We start from the raw sequence: 15,407 nt of genomic DNA, 5'->3' as shown, positions 1-15,407 counted from the left end.
AGATAAACAATCATTAGTCCCAAAGATGCAAATAAATCCTCAATCTCACAATATTCCAGTTCATCTGGCCAACATCCTATTCTGTGTGTCCTGTCTATGAAATGGTTTCTACCAGTTAAAATAATATCTACCTCCTTCTTTCTCTCTCTCTGTCTCTTTCTTGTTTCTATGTGTATGTGTTTCTGTGTCTCTTAATCTCTCTCTCTCTCTTTCAATTTCTCTCAATCTCTCTCACTCACACACACACATAATCACTCAAGGAAGGGAGGAAGGGAGAGAGAAAGAAAGAGGGGGAAGAAAGAGAGAAACAGAGACAGAGAAAGAGAAAGAGGAGGAGAAGAAGGAGGAAGAAGAGGAGGAAGAGGAGGAGGAGGAGGAGGAGGAGGGGAATAGGGAAGGGAAGGAAGAGGGGGAAGGGGAGGAGAAGGAGGAGGAGGAGGAAGAGGAGGAGGAGGAGGAGGAGGAGGAGGAGGAGGAGGAGGAGGGGAATAGGGAAGGGAAGAAAGAGGGGGAAGGGGAGGAGAAAAAGAGGAGAAGGGGAGGGGTTGAAGGAAAGGGGGAAGGGAGAAAGAAAGAGAGGGTGAGAGAGAGAGGAAGAGAGGGAGAGGGAAAGGGAGAGCCTATGTGCCAGCTTTTCAGGTGAGGCAAAAAAATATCTAAAAAGTCTTTCAATCCTTTTATGGTAAATTTTCACAAGACTAAAATTTTAAAAAGAAAAGAAAAAAACTTTATTGAATATTTTTCTTGTATTCTGATTGCCCTATTCTTCCCCTTCCTTTCTTTAGTCACCTCATTTTCAGCCCCACCCATCTGCTAAATAATTACAATTTATATATAGCAATGACTTTGTGCAAGATATTATGCTAAGCACTTTACAAATATTCTATCATTCGATCATCACAACATCCCTGGGAGGTAGGTGCTATTGTTATTTCCATTTTATACTTAAGGAAACTTGAGGTTGAGAGGTTAGTAGTTAGTAGTTGATTCAATCCAAGTGAAATCCCAGGAGTGAAAGTTTATGAAGAATTCAAGAAACAGTATGATGTAAGGGAAAGGACACTCACTAGATTTAAATGGCAAGTTAAACTTCAGATTCTATTATTTTCTAACTATGTGATTTTGTAAAAGTTCTTTCCCCCTCTCTCAACCTCTCAAGTTTACTTGAATGTAAAATGAAAGGATCAGATCACATTATCTCCTTACTTCCTTCAAATTCTAAATACTGTGAACTCTTGTTCTTTTGCCAACCCAATTGAAAAGGTATGGGAAAGTGTAAGCGATAAATGGGACCAAGGTCACCCTCTCCAAGTGCTACCTAAGCTATGAGCTTGCTGCCTTCAAGGTTCAAAGGCACCTTTTGAGTATGTTGGCTCCCTAGAGGTCTGAACCAAATGTTGTCACAGATACCCAACTACCAGTCATTTGCTGAGGGGCAAGAATCATTGCAGCTGTAAATCACCTGTTTGGGAGGCTGAAGAAAGTGTCATGTCCTGCCCAATGCATACCCTATTAGAGTTAGCAATTAGGCAACCTTCTGTCAGGTGAGACTCTCATCCCTACCTGGTGAAACTTAGAGAATATTTGTTGTGGTTGTTCAGTCATGTCTGACTCTTTATGATCCCATTTGGAGTTTTCTTGGCAAAGATATCGGATGGTTTGCCATTTCCTTTTCTGGCTCATTTTTCAGATGAGGAAACTGAGGCAAACAAGATTAAGTGATTTATAGTAAGTCACTTACACAGATTGTCTGAGATTGGATTTAAATTCAGGAAGATTCTGGAAAGGAATTAAGCATCAATCAAAAGCCAAATCAGGGTGTTTACAAAGTACAAAGCAACTCACCAAATGTTTATTAGCCACTTACTTATATCAGACCCTGCTCAAACACTAGAAATACAAAGAATAGCAAAAGCATTTTGGCCTAAATGCATGGGTAAACCGGTTGCCACCAAGGAATTCAGAGATGTGAGTTTATCTGAGGTTAGAAAGATAAAATATAGGGCATCCTCGAGAGCTGATTATTTGTCTGACAACTTGATTCCTCGGTAGTGTTTTTATCATTGAAGCTGCTTGTACTCCACACACCTAAGCTGCACACCAATGTCCATGATCTTGGAGAGTCTATGCCAAATCTCCTTTTTAGTATTATATCTAGGAATCCCAGAACTTGGTTCCAATTAACAGTTGGGAGCAAGATGGAAGGTGGATATCCCTTCACTCTTCTTCACTAGCTTTCTCCTTTAAAAACTACATTTCTCCTTCAATCTTTGTCAAGTCTATTTGCCTCCCCCTAATTCCAACCTTCTAGAAGGCATGGATAGCAGATGGGGAGGAAGTATGCTCCTTCCCTCCAGAAGGGTTGCCTGGATTTACAGGTGCCTGGGGAAAAGTTCTGAGTACCCTGCTTTCGTTTGGGTTCTGCTCCTTCCTATTTGGTTATCCCCTCGTGGCCAGGAGTACATAGACCCAAGCAAAACCCCCAGCTTCTCTCTTTCAGGAGCTAGCCTCCAGGCCTTCCAACCTTCTCAAATCTCTTTGTACTGACCTACATTGCCTGCTCTTTGGATGCTGCCCTGCCCTTTGGGAAACAGAACAAATACATCTTAGCTACCCTCACTTCCTGAATTTGATGATGACTAGGCACTTCTTAGCTCTCTCTTCTGGGTTAAATAGAGTAATTCCAATCCTTTCATCTTTTCCCATAAATTCTATTTTTAAGCTTTTAATCATGTCTATTGCTCAGCTCTGAAATCTATCTGCCTAAACTATCCCTAACCCCTGTCTTATTTTTGGAATTTATTCTTCTCTTAAACTCAGAGTTGGCTTTGAGTACCCCATGGATAGTAAGATTACCACCTTGACAATTTAAAAAAAATGATTAGGTACCTTCTATTTCCAAGATACTATACTAGGCTTTGGAAACATAAAGAAAAATAATAAAAGATCCCTTGTCCTCAAGAAGTTTATATTCTTCTTGGGGAGAGAGGGGATGGAGACTATACACTCACAAATTTAGTCATACAAGAAAAATAGAAAGAGCACCAGGGATTTCACAGTAAAGAGGGCAGAGTACATGAAAGGGAGTAATCTGAGATAAAATTAGAAAAGTAGGGGGAAGCTAGATTGAAGAAACATGAAGGTGTGGGTTTGAATCCTGTCCCCACATTTACTATCTTTGGACAAGCCACATAACCTCTCCAGCCCTCAGTTTCTTCATCTATCAAATGAGGGACTTGAACTAGATAATCTATAGCTTTTAGCTCTTGATCTATGACACCATGGTCTATGATTCCATGTTCCTATGATAACTATTCTAAAAATCTAGTGGCTAGCTTTGAAGCTCTATTGGAGCTCAAGAGTGCAATTCACAAGTTCCCTCTCCCACTCTTTTTCATTCTATCTGCCAATGTCCTCCCCTTGTGCCTTCACTTCATCATTGTCCAGTACAAGAATTCCTACTCCCCATCTGCTTCCTGCTGCCCTGCTCCTCCCAGCATTTTCTTCCCAAATCTAACCCCCTCAGAATCCCACTCTTCTGTCTTTCAGAAGCTGCTAATCTGATAAACATTTTGTACCCATGACCTAATGGGAGATGACTACAAAAGCTTTTCCAGATTATGGGCCATAGATATATAGCAAGGACTAAGTCTTAGATTATTGAACCTTTGTCACCCTGCCCTGGACTCATTGCTAGATTTTAGGTCAAAACTATTCTCTCTGTAGCCATCTGAAACCTATCTCAAGGATTCTACATTTTCCCTCCACTTGAGTTTTCCTGCCACTTATTGTTTCTCCTCTTATTTACTCTAGTTTCTTCCCTTTTAGCTGCATAATCCTAAATCAGTTTTTCCAAGCTTCTCTCCACCTCTGATTTTCAAGCCTTTCTAAAGCAAAGGCATCCAACATACATCCCAAACCAGATTAAAATGGAATTGGAAGACAGTCAACAAAATAAACAAAAATTCAATAGAGTTTAGGTAATGTTAATATGTGGTTTTCTAAGAAAATTACATCACCCTGCTAAGATCCTTCTTTACAGTTTAGTGGATCCCTCTAATGGGGTTCAATGAGGATCTTCATTATAGTTTGGATGAAATCATCTTGCTCCTTCTTAGTTTCCCAACCTCCGATGTAGCCTACATTCAAGTCATCTTAGTGTGATATAAATATTTGCATTGCTAAAGTTCAATTTATATTTCTGTGGTGGTATAGCCTGCCCAAAACTATCAAGTTACTTCCAAAGATTGATAAATTTATGTTGGAAGGACTGTATCCATTCACACTGATCACTGATTGGGTTGCCTGAATTTGAGGTTTAAATGGTAGCCAAGGATCATTAGAAAGCTACTGCTTCTTCTAAGAGTAAGCAATGATCACTAATTGCTTTACATATTCACAAGAGTTGACAGGAGATTTTTGGTATTATGGATAGAACATTGGCCTTGGAGACAAAGAAGAACTAAGTTTGAATCATACCTTCAGGATTATTATCTGCTATCTATCTGTTACTATCTGTTAAAATCTGAGACATCTTCCTCTTGTATCAACTGGGTATAATAATAGTTCCTGATTCCCAGGATTGTTATAAGACTCAAAAGAGATAATGTGGATACAGCACTTTGCTAACTAAAGTTCTAAATATTATTATTTTATCATTGTTTCAGCCATATTTGACTTCTTGCAACTCCATTTGATGTTTTCTTGGCAAAGAGTGGTTTGCCATTTCCGTCTCCAGCTCATTTTACACATGAAGAAAATGAAGTGAGAAGAGTTGAGTGATTTACCCACGGTCACATACTATCTATGTGAAGTTAGACTTGTACTCAGATCCTCTTGACTCCAGGGCTGATACTCTATTTACCATCTAGTTGCTTTCCTAATAGTTTGTAAGAATCATCCTTCAGGCAAATGAAGAAGAGGGAAGGATCTTAGTGATGGTCAGAGCATTCCTTAAGGGAAGTATCAGTATTGGCTAAGAAATAGACTAGTTAATCAGTGGAATAGGTTAGGTTCACAGAACAAAATAGTCAATAACTATAGCAATCTAGTAGTTTGACAAACCCAAAGACCATTTTGGGGATAATAATTCACTACTTGGCAAAAAATGCTGGGAAAATTGGAAATTAGTATGGCAAAAACCAGGCATCGATCCACACAACACTACATACCAAGATAAGATCAAAATGGGCTCATGATTTAAACATAAAGAACAAGATTATAAATAAATTAGAAGAACATAGGATAGTTTACTTCTCAGACTTGTGAAGAAGGAATTTGTGACCAAAGAAGAATTAGAGATCATTATTGATAGCAAAATAGAAAATTTTGATTATATCAAATTAAAAAGCTTTTGTACAAACAAAACTAATGCAAACAAGATTAGAAGGAAATCAATAAACTGGGAAAACATTTTTACAGTTAAAGATTCTGATAAAGGCCTCATTTCCAAAATATAGAAAATTGACTCAAATTTATAAGAAATCAAGCCATTCTTTAATTGATAAATGGTCAAAGGATATGAACAGACAATTTTCAGAGGAAGAAATTGAAACTATTTCTAGTCATATGAAAAGATGTTCCAAACATTATTGATCAGAGAAATGCAAATTAAGACAACTCTGAGATACCACTACATACCTGTCAGATTGGCTAAAATGATAGAAAAAGATAATGATGAATGGTGGAGGGGATGTGGGATGCATTGTTGGTGGAGTTGTGCTCTCCATTCTGGAGAGCAATTTGGAACTATGCTCAAAAAGTTATCAAACTGTGCATACCCTGTGAAGTGTTACTACTGGGCTTATATCCCAAAGAGATATTAAAGAAGGGAAAGGGACCCGTATGCGCTAAGATGTTTGTGGCAGCCTTTTTGTAATGGCTAGAAACTAGAAATTGAATGGATGCCCATCAATTGGAAAATGGCTGAGTAAATTGTGGTATATGAATGTTATGGAATGTTATTGTTCTGTAAGAAATGACCAGCAGGATGAACACAGAGAGGTTTGGAGAGACTTACATCAACTGATGCTGAGTGAAATGAGCAGAACCAGGAGATCATTGCGCACTTCAACAACAATACTATATGAGGATCAATTCTGATGGCAGTGGCTATCTTCAGCAATGAGAGGATCCAAATCAGTTCCAAATGATCAACGATGAACAGAACCAGCTACACCCAGCAAAAGAACACAAGAAACAAGTGTGGACTGCTTGCATTTTTGTTTTTCTTCCTAGGGTATTTTTACCTTTCTAAATATGATTTTTCTTGTGCAACAAGAGAACTGTATAAATATGTACAAATATATTGTATTTAAGATATACTTTAACATGCTTAATATTATTGGAACTGCCTGCCATCTAGGGGAGGGGGTGGAGGGAAGAAGGGGAAAAGTTGGATCAGAAGTGATTGCAAGGGTCAATGTTGAAAAATTACCCACGCATATATTCTGTCAATAAAAAGCTATAATAAAAAAAAAAGAAGGGAAGTGTCAGGCTTTAATGAAGAATAAAAGTAATAAACACTAGGAGAGAATAATAATAATAACAATAACAATAATGAAAATACTTAAATATCTAAAAATAATTTGCCCCTGAAAGAAAAAAAGCCACCAATCTACTAGCTAAGAATATAAATAAATAATTCTTAAAAGAATTGTAAATCATTAACAACCTTGTTAAAGATTGCTCCAAGTAACTAAAAATAAGAGAAAAATAAATCAAATCAACTTGGAGGTTTCATCTCACACTCAGAAAATTGGCAAAGATAAGAAAAACTGGGAATACTTAGTGTTGGAGGAGCTCCTGAAAGACAGCCACATTAATGTGCCATTAGTAGTACTGTGAATTGGTTCAACGACTGTGGAAAATAATTTGGTATTACATAATAAAAAAGTTTATTATACCCCTTTGACCCAGACATCCCACTTTAGACATATAACTCCAGAAGGTCAAAGGCAGAAATTCATAAAAATCCCTTTTGTTATAGCAAAGAAATAGAAATAAACTAAATGTTTATCAACTAAGAAATGGCTAAACAAATTAAGTCTTATAAATTAAATGGAATATTATTTTGCTATAAGAAATAATGAATATAAAGAATCCAGAAAAGCATGAGAAACCTTATATGAATCAATACAGAATGAACAGCCAGGAAAATAGACCAGACAATGACAACAGCGATATTAGTAGAAAGAATAAGCAAAACAAACAAACAAAAAAAACAAAACCCTAAAAATTGCTTAATTTTGCTCTTTGAATGTATACCACTCTTTTTTCTCAGCAGAGGTTGAAAATTATAAAAACAGAATATTTCACATAATGTCAGTCTTAGTGGACAAGTTGGTTTGTTTTAATAAATTTCTTTTTCCATTTTCAAAATAATTCTTCAGGTATAAGGGATGATTCTCTGAGGGAACAAGTATTATATATGGGACAGAAAGTAATGGTAAAGCAAATAATTCTAATAAGAACTTTTAAAAGAAATTTAAGTGAATCCACACACTAATACATTATTGATGGAGTTATAAATTGATCTAGTCATTCTGGAGAGCAATTTGGAACTATGCCCAATGAGCTACAAAAGGCTATTTGATCCAACAATACTAACTACTACTAAGTCTGTATCCCAAAGAGATCATTTAAAAAAGAAAAGGACTCATATTTACTAAAATGTTTATAGGAACTCTCCATCAATTGGGGAATGGCTGAATAAATTGTGGTATATGAATGTAATAGAATACTATTTTCTATAAGAAATGATGAGCAAAATTGTATACTATTTCAAAGTCCAATTCTTTTTGTACAGCAAAACAACTGTTTGGACATGTATACATATATTGTATTTAATTTGTACATTAACATATTTAACATGTATTGGTCAACCTGCCATCTGGGTGGAGGGGAAGGAGGGGAAAATTTAGAACAAAAGGTTTGACAATTGTCAATGCTGTAAAATTACCCATTTATATATCTGGGAAATAAGAACTATAATTAATAATAATAATAATAAAATAATGAACAAGCTGATTTCAGAAAAACCTGGGAAGTATTTCATCAACTGATGTTGAGTGAAGTGAGCAGAACCAGGAGATCATTGTACATAGTAACAACAATACTGTACTATGTACTATAACTTAGCTTTTCTCAGAAATACAATGATCTAAGACATTTCCAAAAGACTCATGAAGGAAAAAGTTATCCATAACCAGAGAAAGAACCATGGAGGCTGAATTCAGATCAAAGCATACTATTTTCACTTTGTTGTTTTTGTTTTTTCTTTCTCATGGTTTTTCCTTTTGTTCTGATTCTTCTTTCATAATATAACTATTGTGGAAGTATGCTTAATATGATTGTAATATGATATGTAACCAATATTATATTGCTTGCCATCTTGGGAGGGAAGAGGAGATAGAGAGAAGAAAAAATGGAAATCAAAAGTAACTGTTGAAAACTAAAAAAAAAAATAATAAAAATTTTAAAAAGTGAATCCGCTTAAACCACACTCAACATTTCATAGTAAAAATGAAGGAAAGCTTTTATTTGAACTTTGTCTAGAAAACATGAAACTTAAATTATGTCCATAATTAGAGCTAATGTTTATTTAGCATTTTAAGGTTTGCAAGGAACCATACAATTATTATCTCATTTTAGCTTCACAACAATCTAGGAAGGTATGTACTATTAATATGTACATTTTACAGATGAACAAACTAAGTCAGAAGGATGCTAAGTGACTTGCCTGGTGTCTTGCACTATTAAGTGTCTGAGGATTGATTTGAACTCCAGTCTTCCTACTTCTAGATTCAGAGCTACCTTTTGTGCTATCTAGCTAAAAATAAGATAAAATAATTATGCTTAATAAAATTAGGCTATAATTATGTTTATAATAATTCTTAACACAAACAAAAACTGATTCAAGTGGGGATTTGGAATAATTTTACTGACAAAATTTTATGATAGTGTGATACATCTTTCACTTTATATTTGACCTCAGAATGATCATAAATGTCAGTGTTGCAAAAATCTTGGAATGTTTCAATTTTCCCACGGACCTCTATTGATCCTTTGATATTCAAATAAATAACCCTCATTTGATGAAGCACCTATCCTACTCAGTGAGAAACTGACCAATACAGACTTAAGGGGATGAGATGGAATGTTCATCTAATATATGTTAAATGGAGAGAGGTATTTAAATGGTGGACATTTTTTTAAAGTAGTCAATTAATTAATGAATGCTTTTTGTTTCAAATCAACTTTTGTTCTCCCATTTAACCTCACAGAGAGGGAATCTAATGATCTGAAAGAATTAATTCCAAAGTCAAGTTCAAGTTCAAGTGTAATCCAAGCTCAAGTGTGCAAGTCATTTAACCCCTAAGTGGCCATAGGCAACTAGGACTATCAGTTCAGAACCATTGCTGATCCACATGGTGGAGGGTAGACCAAATCATAGATCTTGATCATAATAAAATGCAACTTCATAGCTATGCAACCTTAGAGAATAAATACACAAGTGATTTTTTTTAAATCTGTGATTTTACTGAATATCCCATCCTCTGATACAGATCAAAACCCAACCTTTAATAGACTATTTCTATATTTTCCAAATAACTAACTTGTCTTCTGGTGGATGCCTTTCCAGGCACACACCACTCAGCACTAGCCAACAATAGGCTTTGGATCTTTGGACAACAGGCACAGTTTTTTGCCAGGGCCATCCTTGCAGATTTTCTAATTTGGCTGTACTTGCCAGAATTTGCACTGGCATAGACACTAAACTCTACAATAAAGCATTGAAGGACTTGAGTGGAGGAATGATGAAATTGTCTACTTACATTTCACTTTGCAATGCATTTTCCTTATAAATTTACCTACTAAGGCAAGCAGTACCAGCACTGAAATCCCAAACTGAGATTCAGACCAGGGGAAATGACTTAACTAAAATCACAGAGCAAAGGGCAGAGACAAAACTTCAATACAGATCTTTGGGCAGCAAGTCCAATCATCACAGGACTTCTGGCATACTTAAATTAATTCAGCAAACAACTGAAGGCACTATGTTAGATTTTGAGGATACAGAGGCAAATTTATCTCTGCCTCCTTGTACAATGAGAAGGATACAAAATAATTTGAAAAGAGAGATCACTAACAGCCAACGGGATGAGAAAAAGAATATTGTAGGAGAAAGGACCTGAGCTGAACCTTGAAGGAGTTTAGAGTTTAGACATTGTAAGGCATAGAATTAAGAGGATGAGGCACATTCCAGGCAGGGGGGCAGTTTATGAAAGTGCACAGTGAAAAAACAATGTGATGATGAGTTGGAGAACAGCAAATAGGCCAGCCTGGCTGGGACAGAAAGTACATGCCAGGGAGAAATGGGAAACAAATCTAGAAAAGTAAGTGGTAGACAGATTTCAAGAGATTTCCAATGCCAAGCTGAGGAATTTTATTTTATCCAAAGACTACTAAGGAGCTGTTGAAGAATCTTGAGCAAAGGAGTATCATGATTAAATCTGTGCTTTAGGACATTATTTTCACATAAAAAAGTGATGCATCATCTAGGGTAGTAAGTGAATAGGATCTTGCAATTAGTAAATTCTGTACTAAATTCTGGGAATATAAAAATAGCAAAGATAATCCATAATCTCAAAGAGATCATAATCTAACAAAGACAATGTGCAAATAACTATGAACAAATAAAATACATACAGGAAAAATTGAAGATAGTCCACAGAAGAAAGGCACTAACTTTAAGTGGGGATTAGGAAAGGCTTCTTGGAGAATTCAGGACTTAAACTGAAACTTGAAGGGAGTCAGGAAGTAAAGATGAAGGAGAAAGTTCAAGGCATAGGAGACAACTAATGAAAATTATGAGAGTCAGGAGATAGTAGTCTTCTTCAACTGTGATGTATAAAAAGTTTTGGAGAAATAAGTTCTGGGAAATAATTCACTTTATTAACCAGACTAGCATATAATTAATAAAAGGGACTTGTGATACTCTCAGGAAATCCATTCAATAATTTTATATATGCTCTTGGATGAGTGGATCTTCCGGAGGGTACCAATTGATTCTGATTGGTTAACAAGTAATGAGAGAATGAATATCATAATGAGACATGAAGTTATTCTAATGAGGGGTTAAGGGATATGACTTTCATTACTCAGTTACCCATCTGACAAAAGAGAGAATCTATATTTTCCCAGATCTGTCTCAGTAAAACACAATAAGCCAGAATCCATAAATTCACCTAAACTAATATTTCTTTTAACTTTTGAATAGATCTGAGTTTTCCCTGTTCATTATCAGTACTTCAAAGGTTGCCTAAATAAACTACAGGGTCTGATTTCAGAATGAGGACATAGAAAAAAGAGGAAAACTTTGATCCTAATTCAAAAATTAGTTGTTAATACAAGAGAAATAATCATTTATCTCATGAGGAATAGCAAAGATATAGAGTACGGTAGGTGTCAAGTGTAAGGAGACTGGAAATTTGGCCAAGGTCCTGGTATAAAAGGCTTTAAAAAGCCAAAGTGAGGGAAATAGGAAGCTTTAGGTTCATCTAAATTTGTCAAACCCACAAAACTCTTGAGCATAGACCAAACCAGATTAAAATGTAATTGGAAAATGTTTAACAAAATAAATAAAAATACGATATAACAGCTCATTTTAATTTGTGGTTTTAAAGTCAATAATTGGCTGGCAGGGATGTTTCTATTTGAGTTTTGACACCACCGCTTTAGAGTATCCAAATGCTCTAGTATCCTCTGCTGGTGACATTTCCAAAAAAAAAGCACAAACCCCAGGCTTCCCCCTCTAAGTCTATATACATGTGAGCTTCCCAGGAATTTGAGTAGGCGTATTCTCCCACACTCATTTGCGGGCCCCAAACCTGGTATAAAGCCCCATGGGCATGATGGATATAAGGGAATCAGAAGGTTCTAGGCTACTATATGGACTCACCTATTGTTACCATCCAGCCCGGTCTGGAACACCAAAAATATGTCATGGCTCAGAAACACTGAGATTCTGGGATTATATTTCTCAATTAGAATTTCTGGAACAAAAAAAAATCTACCAATATTGCTACATAAAATAAAAGGCAAGGAAGAAGAAAGAGAAAGAAAGAAAGAGTTTTCCTAGCAATTAGAGCTGAATTATTCACAACCTGTTAGAGTTTTTTTTTCTCCTTCTGATGCATCAGAATAAATTATCATTTTTCTCAAGTTTTAAATATCTTTTGAAGCAGGTTGGGTTTTAGCTGATGCAGCTGAAGCCAAATGTTTTCAAAGGGGAACTGGGAGTTCTGCTCCACCCTTGGCCTCCTCTTTTGTCCTTGAACTTTTTTCCAATTGATGTTTGAGGGCCATATTTTAACATCCTTTATTCCCAATGGATTCCTAGGATTGGTTTCCTTAGTTTCTTTCAGACAGAGATAGAATCAAGCTTTCTGAACAGGTTGCAGCCATTGGGTAAAAAGGTAGGTTATTCTCATTTTCCACCCCCCCCAGAATGATAACATTATTAAAAAAACTATAACCATAAATCATTTATATACTACTTTGATATTTATGAAGAGCTTTTCTTACAAAAGCTCATGAGGAGAATAAGACCATGAGATTTCAAGCTAGGAGAAAACTCAGACTCATGTAGTCCACTCCTCTCGTTTCTCTAATGAAACATCCAAAGCTCAAAGAGATAAAATGAAATATTATGATCACCATTTTGCAGAAAACTAAAGCTGAGAGAGGTAATCAATTTGCTCAATATCTCACAATTCATTTTTCTGCGTCCTGGACCAAAATTAAGACCTCCATTCCAGATACATAGTGAGATACTGTTTCTACCTGAGAATATATAGCAACCATCACCACCTGATCCCTGGACATCTGTCTTGAAAAGGTATATCTCTTCTAGACCCAGCATGAATAAATGTGTATGGTTGGATAGATGATTTAATGATTAGGTGGATAGATGAATTGATGGATGAATGTATGGATGGATGCTCTGTCTCAGGAAATTCTATCACCTTCATATCTCTGAGGTTCTCCTTCTTATACTGGTCTAATCAGTAGATGGTAATGTGCCCAATAAGCCAAGGAGTCAGGCAAATTCAGCTGATCATATGTTCAAGGATTTGAGTTTGGCCTAGGTTTCTTGGACTAGGTATCATAAACTATTAAAATCTTTCCTGACTATTGCAATACTGAGGGACATCTTAAAAATTATTCATGGATCAAAATGGCCAATTTTATCAGGATATAATGGATACTAAGACTATTATTAGAAGAAATAGCAGAACTCCCATAGATATGTGACTTGAAGGTAAAATGAATTTTCCATCACTAAAAATCCTTAAGCAAATGACAGATGATCACCATCAAAAAGGTTGCGGAAAGAAGCAATGGTTTGTGTGAAAGTTGAATAAAATAACCCTGAAGTAACTCTTGGATTCTATGATCACAGAATTTCAGAGGTTGAAGAAGTCATAGAATATAGGATATGAAGTATTAAAGCTAGAAGAAAATATTTTATCCAGACCCTCATTTTATAAAGAAACAGAAATAAAATGACTTCCCTAAGATCACACAGTAAGAAACTCAAATACACTTAATTATGCTTAATTTGGTTGCCTCATGTTTCCATAACTTCAGATATAACTTCTAGAAAGGAAATTATCCTTAAATACAACATTAAATTCCAAGCATCTATGAAATATGAACATATAATAGCATTAGAGGTAAAGATAACTCATCCCTCTTTTCCAGATTCCCCTGAGATGTCATAATGACTAAGAGCAATTATGGATTACCCAGTCCTACCTCTATTATAGGTTTCTTGGTACAAATATTATCCTGGTTAAGAGAAGGCAATAAATAGCTTCTTATAGTAATGCAGACCCTCTTAAAAGAATGAAGTGAATCAATCACCCAACTTTGATATGAATGATTTTTTCCTCAGTATTTTCTTTTTCCAATTACACATAAAGATAGTTTTCAACATTCATTTTTGTAAGATTTGAATTCCAAGTTTTTTTCTTCCTCATTTACTTACCTTCCACCTTCCCCAAGAAAGCAAGCAATCTGATATAGTATGAGCTACTTTTAAAAAAATAATGAACCCATAATTCAGCTAAGATAATCACCCCTCCAGGAATTAGGTCATTTTGTTAAGAAGAAGATAGGTATATTGGGATAATTTAGGTAGTCACTTGTGGAAGGAAACTTCAAATACTTTAATTATTTAAGGCAAAACGCTTTCTCAAGAAGTTATCAGGATCTGATAGGATTGACTTCAAACTCTCTCCCCTAGTCCAGGACAATCTAATCTTTCTCAGTTATAATCCAGACTCTGCTATTCAGTCTAGTGTGTCCATCCATACCATCCTTTGTTTTTCTCCCCAGATGTGTTTACTTTACATGTGTTTTATATCAACTGATATCTACTGATGCACTGTTTTATCAAAAAAGGTAAACTCATTTAGGGCAGAATTGTACTTAAATATTTATTTAATCAATTTTTAAATTAAATTAATTTTAAAATGTACTTAAGGAAAATTACGTATCTGACCATGTTATTCCTCAACTCACTCTACTCTGGTTAATTTCATCTTGCCTCTAGGATGGAGAAATCTCACCTGGAATCCTCCTAAAGGATCTAAAGAGAGATTTCATGGGATCTATGACCAAAGGTAGAAAAGAAATTCTATTTTATTTTCACTAACCTTTAATTGAAATTTAGCATTTCCTTTGATTATAAATGTAAACAATAAAGATTATTTTGAGAAGAGCTTCACCTTACAAAATAATCCATAACAGACAACAAAAATTTAAAACCTTGTTTTGGTACCAAATATAATCTTTTTTGTTGAACCCTTACAAAATCTGATTCAAAATCCTGTTTCTGTCCTCATTGGACATTACTCCCTTCTGCTGTTCTACAGTTCCACTAAATTAGGCTTCTTTCTTTTCCTCATATATGACACTCCTCCTAACTCCATGCCTTTGCACTGCCTTACCCACATGCCTAGAATGTACTCCTTACCTTTATCTCCATCTCATGAAATTTCTCTTCCTTTTAAGATGCTGCTGCATTTTCTTGCATTTTCTGCATGAAGCCCATCCTGGTACCTGACTTTCAAATTGCTAATGTTAATTTATTTCCTCTAAAGCTGCTTTCTATTTAATGACTTTGCATATATCTATACTTATTCACTTAATATTTTGATAAATATTTATATTACAATATATTGTATATAACTATTATAACATTATTGATATTATAACATAATATATAATTATAATATAATATGCAATATATTTTTATTATAAGATTATCATATAATATAAATACTATTGTGTTTATAATATTTATGCATATGTGTTTGATTTATCCTCCATAAAAATAT

This window comes from Sminthopsis crassicaudata, chromosome 1 (genome assembly GCF_048593235.1).
Source record: "Sminthopsis crassicaudata isolate SCR6 chromosome 1, ASM4859323v1, whole genome shotgun sequence".
Classification (NCBI taxonomy): domain Eukaryota; kingdom Metazoa; phylum Chordata; class Mammalia; order Dasyuromorphia; family Dasyuridae; genus Sminthopsis; species Sminthopsis crassicaudata.
Note: the sequence above shows the minus strand (reverse complement) of the source record.